Source organism: Urocitellus parryii, chromosome 7, assembly GCF_045843805.1.
Source record: "Urocitellus parryii isolate mUroPar1 chromosome 7, mUroPar1.hap1, whole genome shotgun sequence".
NCBI lineage: Eukaryota > Metazoa > Chordata > Mammalia > Rodentia > Sciuridae > Urocitellus > Urocitellus parryii.
This window is the reverse complement of record NC_135537.1, coordinates 131,618,807-131,626,702: the sequence shown is the minus strand read 5'-3', so window position 1 is coordinate 131,626,702 and position 7,896 is coordinate 131,618,807. Positions and strand designations below refer to the sequence as shown.

Below are 7,896 nucleotides of genomic sequence, written 5' to 3'. Positions count from 1 at the left end.
TCAGAGGCCCTCCTCTCTGGACTCTCACTCCAGCCCTGACTATGCCCCAGTGATCTGCCCTGAAGCCCAGGAGCTGCTTGAGGGTGGTCTGGGAAGGTGGGGGCTCCATGCCCTTAGGAGGACTTGCTGAAGGGGCCTGGCACAGGGGGGAACAGGGAAGAAAGGTGGGGAGTCCAAGAGGGGACTGAAGAGACACTGGAAGCTGGGATACCACAGACCCAGGCTTGTCATAGTCTCTAATTGTGCAGGGGACATGGTCAGCACCTCAGTGAGGGGCCCAGGGTCAGTTGGCTGGGAACCCTTGGGAGTTTCAGCAGGGGAGCAAGCATCGGGGATGACATTTTTTTATCCCCGGGGCCCAACATCTAGAGTCCCTGCGGACTGGATAGGGGCACTCACCAACATCACAAATAAGAAAAGACAATATAAAAAGAAAAAAAATAAATTCAATCTCCATTTGGCCAAAACAAAGGAAGATGCTGATCTGCCTCCACCTGTCCCATAGAAGCAGTGCCATCTACAGGAACGAAGCTGGGAGACCCAGATGTGTGGATCTGCTGGGTCTGGAGCTCTTGTTCCTCCCCTCAGTGCTGCTCCTCCCACTGGGTACAGAGCAGAACACAGTGAGTATGTCCCCCAAAATCTGGACTAAAGACAGGGAAGAAGAACCCACTCTTAATCCCCAACACTTCCTCTAGGGAAGAGCTGACCAACCTGAGAAAGAGTCCAGGTGACTGAGGAGGCAGACCATGAAGCTGACTGTGGCTGTCATCAGTGAATAAGAGCCCAGAAGGGACAAAAAGAGAGCCTGGGAGGAGGGCAGAGCCCTGCTCCCAGCCTTTCCCAGGGATGACCCTGAGAAGGAGGCAGCCTGGTCAGAAGGAGGCTCAGGGGTAGGTACAGGAAATCTCTGTCTCAGGGCTTCTGAACCTCAGGACAGCCATCTCTGTCTGGCACAGTGCAGAAAGGCACCCTGCAGAAAGCCTGTCAGCAGCTACAGATCTATCTACTAAGTAAGAGGACAGAACAACCCAACCAGGACAGCCAGATATCTCCAGGAATCATCACAAGCTGGGGTGATGAAGGACCACAGCGAGTTGAGAGTACTCCTGCACCACACGAGAGGCAGCCAAGAAATTCAAACTCCCAGCATCTAAGAGCCCAAAACAAAACACACAACAAACTCTTCGAGGGACAGGCAAGAAAGGAAATATGCACTCAACAACAAAGATCAAAGGTGCCCAGGGAACTGCAGGAAAAACACCCACCATATTCTCATAAAGAAGTAACACTAGAGAGAGGGTGGTGCTCACTAGTAGGCAACCAAGAACCAACTGCAATGAAGACACACTGGGGTGAGGCCCCTGGACACATAGGTGCTTTAGCACTGGTGGGCAAAGAGCGCTCACCCACTGGAGGGCGAGGGGCTCTCACCCACAAGACACAGAGGAGACTCATCACTGAGCAAGAGGGTACTCATACTCAGGACACTGAGGAGACTGCATGCTGGAGGGCAAGGGGAGCTCACACAACACAGATTCTTTGAGAGAATATCCTTTAGGGCAATATCTCAGGCACCACAGTGATGGTGGGACAGTGTGGTTTCTCACAGGTCTCAGGAAGTTCTCCATGATGGTAGGAAATGGTCCTTTGCCATATTTCACAATGTCCTGTCAAGGTAGGAATTGCTCCTTATCCACAGATCCCAGTGGGTTTCTACTCTGGTGAAACAATAGAACCTAGAACTCAGAGAATCCTGAGCAATGGTGGGTGAGGGGAGCTCACCATAGGATCAAGAGGAAACTGAACACGGTTGAGCAAGGGGCCCTCACCCTCATGACCCAGAAGAGAATGAGTACTGCTGAGCATGAAGGAAACAAACAGATCAAGGACCAGTGCTGCCAAGAGTTTAAGAAAGATAACTGCATTGTTGGTGGTACAATAACTTGGGATACTGAGACAGGAGGATAGCAAATTTGAGGCTAGCCTCAGCAACCTAGAGAGACCCTACTCAAAATTAAAAATACAGAGGACTAGGGATATAGCTCAGTGGTAAAGCACTTCAGTACCAAAAAAAGGGAAGGATGGAGGGAGGAAGGAAGGAAGGAAGGAAATTAAAAATGGATACTCTTTCTCTTTCAGAAGTGGGAGAAGAATGAGAAGAAACTGTAGAATCAGATGGTTTGTGATTTTACACAGGTTCAAACTGGCCCTCTTTGTGATATAAGAAAATGTTGAACTTTAATTTAAGCCTGTAAAACAACAATGCTATTTTTTCTATTCCCATTGAATTGTCATGAGAGTAGGGAAAAAAAAACAGAAAATACATTGTCAAAGTCCAAAATACCAAATAGAAGAGAGGTGTTCTTACAAACTAAAAATTTTAACCAATCTCTAGTTACTCTTCCTATTACTGGGGGAAAATAATAATAAAGTTTCATGTTAGGTAATCATCAGGGTATGTACAAAATGAAATATCATAGCAAAAATAAAATATCAATTTTAAGGAAAAAAAAGAAAGATCCATTTATGTTTAGGTCAAGTCAGAACATTTAAACATGAAAATAAATCCAGGAGAGGGAGGGAAGAAGGCTTCAAGATAAAATGATGTGAAAATGTCTGCAGGAGAGCATATGTAAGAGACATTGGGGGAGCACTGGAGGGCAAGGGGCTCTCACCCACAAGGTTGAGATTTTTGTATCTTATTTAATATTAACCTAAGATTATAGAGAACTATTTAAAAATGACACCAGAGACAAAGCAGAGTTCTAGATAAAATTATAAGATCCTGGGATAACTAAGGATGTTAGGCATGAACATCACATCAAACAGTAATTCTTACACCTGGCTTTCCCAGGATCACTTGGGAAGACAAAGAAAGGCAAATCCGGATCACCAAGACCCCCATGCCTAGGTGAACTGCCAAGCTTCTAGGTGAACTGCTAAGCTTCCTCTCTTTTACATATTGAACCACTGTGTAGTGAGTGTGCTACATCAACAAAGGTTCCCAAGGTGAGGGGAAAATTCTGGAATAATATTCCAATATTAATATCCATATATTCACTGAAAAAAATGATATGAAAATCACAAGTGTTTCCATCAAACGCAGAAGGACTTTTTCTTCTTACAAACAACTCTTCCTAGGGCTCCCTTCATGTCTCTGTTCCTCAGGCTGTAGATGAAGGGGTTCAGCATGGGAGTCACCACCGTGTACATCAGAGCCATGATGGTCTCTTTCACAGTAGAATTATTAGTTGATGGACATAAATAGAGGCCAATAATTGTCCCAAAGAACAGTAAAACCACAGAAATGTAGGAGCCACACGTGGAGAAGGCCTTGTGAATACCACAGGAAGAAGGGACCTTGAGGATGGAGGAGAAAATTCATGCATAGGACCCAATAATGAGTAGGAATGGGAAGACAACAACGGGTCCTCCTATGATAAATATCACCAACTCATTGACATGGGTGTCAGAGCAGGCCAGCTTCAGCACAGCAGACAAGTCACAGAAAAAGTGGGGGATCATGTTGTCCACACAAAAAAAGATGGTCTAAGGTGGGGATATAGCTCAGTTGGTACAGTGCTTGCTGCACATGCACAAGGCCCTGGGCTCAATTCCCAGCATCACAAAAAAAAAAAAAAATAGTCTTGCCATGAGCAGAATATGCAACAGGGCATGGAGCATGGTCAGCACCCAGGACAGCACCACCAGGGAGAGACAGAGCTTGGGGCTGTAGTGCAGGGGGAAGTAGGTGGCCACATAGTAGTCATAGGTCATGGCCCCAAGGAGGAAGCTCTCTAGGTCTCCGAAAAACAGGAGGAAGTACATTTGAGTTAGGCAGCCTGCATAGGGGATGGAGGGAATTTGAATCTGCATGTTCTGCAACAGTTTAGGAATGGTCACAGAGGAAAAGCAGAGGTCAGAAAAAGACAAGTTGCTGAGAAACAAATACATAGGCGTGTGCAGATGGGAGTCTAGGCGAATGAGGATAATGGGGAGGAGCTTCCCCAGGACAGAGGTAAGATACATGGCCAGGGACAAGGCATAGAACAGGTTTTGGTGCTCTGGCTGGATGGGCAGGCCTAGAAGGAGAAACTCTGTCATGCTCTGTCTCCAGTTTCTTAAAGAGAAAATAATTCAGTCCTTTAGAAACTCAAATAAAATTACATACTTCTATGATATAAAACCTGTTAGGGATCTATCAAAAAATCTTTATTTCACTCTTTGCAATAATTACCATCTTATATCACAAATGTGTATAATTATAATCTTTTAAAAAAGACATGACATTTGCTTCACTTCTTTTTAACATGGTATAATATTCCATTTTTTTGGTAAACATTTATGACACAAAAAATGTATTGATGTGGTTTTGTTTTGTTTTGTTTTTGCTTTTCTGACAGGCCAGTCACCCTCAGTGATTATAAATGGGTCCTGCTTTTTCAGTTTCTGACATGGTCATGCTCTTTAGGAATTTTTCTAAACTTTTCAGCCTTCTAATTCAACATATACTCCCAAGAAAAACTCATGTACTTCAAAGTTTCAAATATCATTTAAAACTCAGGTGTTGACCTCTTTCTATCCTACAGAACCCTATTTTAAGACTTAATGATTTTCTTCCCTTGAATGTACCACAGGCATAGTAAGCAGAACAGATCCCAAGTGAAATTCATGATCTCTGCCTGCTCCTTTCCCAACCCTGTCCTCCTGTCTCTCATATTAAGTAAAAGGAATTCAGGCTCACACTCAGAAACCTGAGAGCTTTGTTTCACTCACTCATTTCTCTCACCATCCATATCCAATCCAGCAAGTCCTACAGAGTCTGCACTGCATTCTGAATTCATCCACTCTTTGTTCCAAACATCACTACCTTAGACAAGCTGACCTCCTATGTCACTTGAACTGTGCGAACTGCCTCTTAAATTCCTGCTTCTAAGCTTTAATACCCTTCTCCTCCAAATACTTTCTTTCACACTGTGACATTATAAGATGAAATTCATTTCTCTCTTCTGGTTATATCCAGTGATAGATTCTCAGTGCTCTTAAGAAAAAGGCAAAGTTCCCTTCAGGAGCACAAATGAGACTTCATTACCTGATCCTTTCCCACTTCCTCAGCCTCTCCTGGCTGCACGATGCCTCTTGCCTCCCCTGTCAGCAGTGCTGGGCTGAAGCCATCATTTCTAGGCTCCAGTGTTTCACACTTGCTGTTTGTCCTGCCTCCCACCTGCTTTCCTTGCCTCCCTCTTCACCTGGCCTACCCCCTCATCTTTCAGGGTATTATGTGGCACTTGCTAAGCTAAACCTTCCTTGTATCATGCTACAGTTTCCACAGCATCCTGGACTCATCTCATGGCACTCAGTGCCCTGATCCCTGGTTGATAGCTGACTTCCCATTGATTATGAACTCCATGAAGAAATGTCATGTCTGCCTCATGACTGCAGCAGGGCAGCCCCCGGCCTGGAGCCTGACGTGGTCAGTGTCCCATAAATACTCACTGACTGCCTCTCAGGCTGAGGCACGCATTCCTTCACCTTCAATGACAGCAAAACTCTATCAAGTTAAAATTACCACTACTGTCAATTGTTTCCAGAACAAGAACTCACTTCTTAACTGTTTAGCTGTGCATTTTGACACTCTGTTACAAACTTCATGGATGTAATTTGCAAACATGAAAAGCATTAGGGTATATTAGATCTACTTCTCATTTCACTACTTTGTATTGAGTTGGTCTAAAACTCCCCCCCTTTTTTAAGACCTTAGAAACCTAGGAGGTTTCTAGTCTTATTTATTTATTTATTAGGTTATATGGACACAATACCTTCATTTTTTTTTTGTTTATTTTTATGTGGTGCTGAGAATCAAACCCAGGGCCTCACACATGCAAGGCCAGCACTCTACCACTGAGCTACAACCACAGCAGCTCGTCTAAAAGTCTTTTATGCTTCGTTTCACCTTATGTCATTGATATTGGTGTGGAGAAAAATTAACATGATGGTAATTTTAGAAATTATGGGGGAAACAAAAACAATTCTACCTCCAAGCCCTTAATTGAGTTCTTCCTCCACTATCCACAGCCCATGTGATGGTTAATTTCATGGTTAGTTTCATTTTGTTTCAACTCGGCTAGGCCCTGGTACCTAATTGTAAGACTTGGTTAGATTTTCATCACTATGACCAAAATCCCTGATATAAGCAACTTAAAGGTGGAAAGTTTACTTTGGTTCACAGTTTAGAGTTTCCGTCCATGGTTGCCTGGCTCTGTTGCTCTAGGCCTGAGGTGAGGCAGATCAAAATGATGTAAGGGTGTGGTGAAGGAAAGCTGCTTAGCTCATGGCAGCCAGGATGCAGAAAGGAGGGAGGGAAGGGCCCAGAGATAAACCCCCTCCAGGGCTTGTCTCCAGTGACCTGCTTCCTCCATCTAGGTCCCACCTCCCTGTGGTCCATTCAACCCTCAATGGATTAATCCACTGATGAACTCAGAGGCCTTAGATCCAATCACTTCCCCAAAGCCCACCTCTGAACACATGAGACTGGTGGCCATTCCAGATCCAAACCACACCACCTTTTTTGGGTCAAACACCAATCTAGATGGTTCTGGGAAGGCATTGTAATATGACTAGCATTCAAATCAATAAAACAAATCATCCTTCATGGGGAGGTGGGTTCATACATTAAGTGAAAGCTTTAAGAGGAAAGACTAAGTCTGCTGAAGAGAAAAGGGTTCTGCTCCAGTTTGCCTTCAGACCCAAGATGGTAGCATCAACATTACGGGGCATCCTCTCTACTGTCCTGCCCTGTAGATTTCAGACCTGCCTGTCCCATGATCATGAGAGTTAATTCCTTAAAATGAATCTCTTTCTCACTCTTTATCCCTGTTCTTCTCTACCCCTTCCTCTTTATCTACACATATTTATCTGTGTAAATGGTCTGGTTCTGATTTCTGGAAAATTCTGACTCTTATATAGCCCATTGTACCCCAAATCTGACAAATAAATCAGAGGAGGGGCATTACGAGATGTAAGGAGCTCCTTAACTAAAAAGACATAATGGAAGCCAACCACTGGGATCTTCACCCTGCTAGTGGTGTTTAATTCTGCTGCATTAGCAGTTTTTACACTTGAACATTATCTGCTGACATTGCAATGGGAAGAAAATGTCTACTGCAAATCATATACCTGGTTTATCATAAGTTTTCTTTCCTTGTAACTGAGGAAATTCCATCCCAGATGTCAAGAGTGTGTCTAGGAATCACAAACAAGAGGCATCACTTTCAGCTGCTGTGCTGAGGATGGATTAACCTTCATGTCTCCCTGACCCTTGAAATCAGGAATTCTCAGTGCGGGGTGCACATAGGAATCAGTGATGGCAGTGCTTCTAGACCTTAGTGTACATGCAACTCACTTGGGCAAATTGTTAAAATACTTATTCTGACTTCATGGTTCAGATTTTATATTTTTCCTTAATACCCACAGAAAGTCAATGCTTTGGTAGATGGGTTGCACAGGAATAGGAAGGACAAACATTTTCTTTAAACTGCAGATTATTGGATCCTCTCAGAAAAATTTAATCACAATGTCTTAAGAGGGGGGCTGTCCAAAAAATGTTAATTCTTTACAGATGATTTGAAAAGAAAGCAATTGCATTTAAAGCCTATTACATTAAAGCCTACCTAGCTCACAGAGCTGTCATTATGTTGAAATGATATAATCTTGTCGTTGTATCATAAGATATACTGCACATTGATATTTATGAATGTTATCATTAACAATTCAACTTGCAGACATTAGACAAAATACTTATAGAATGTTGGGAAGATGTGAGAGGCAGAGGGTTATAGAACAGATAAGCCATCCCATTAAAAAAAAAACATCCTAGAGTATGCATAACCTGGA

The 7,896-nt window shown here is 43.4% G+C and overlaps 1 pseudogene; it reads right to left on the bottom strand.

Moving 5' to 3' along the window:
- Nucleotides 1-3,099: 3,099 nt before the first annotated feature.
- Nucleotides 3,100-4,107, bottom strand: LOC144255877 (olfactory receptor 1E2-like; annotated as a pseudogene).
- Between the last annotated feature and the right edge of the window lie 3,789 nt (nt 4,108-7,896).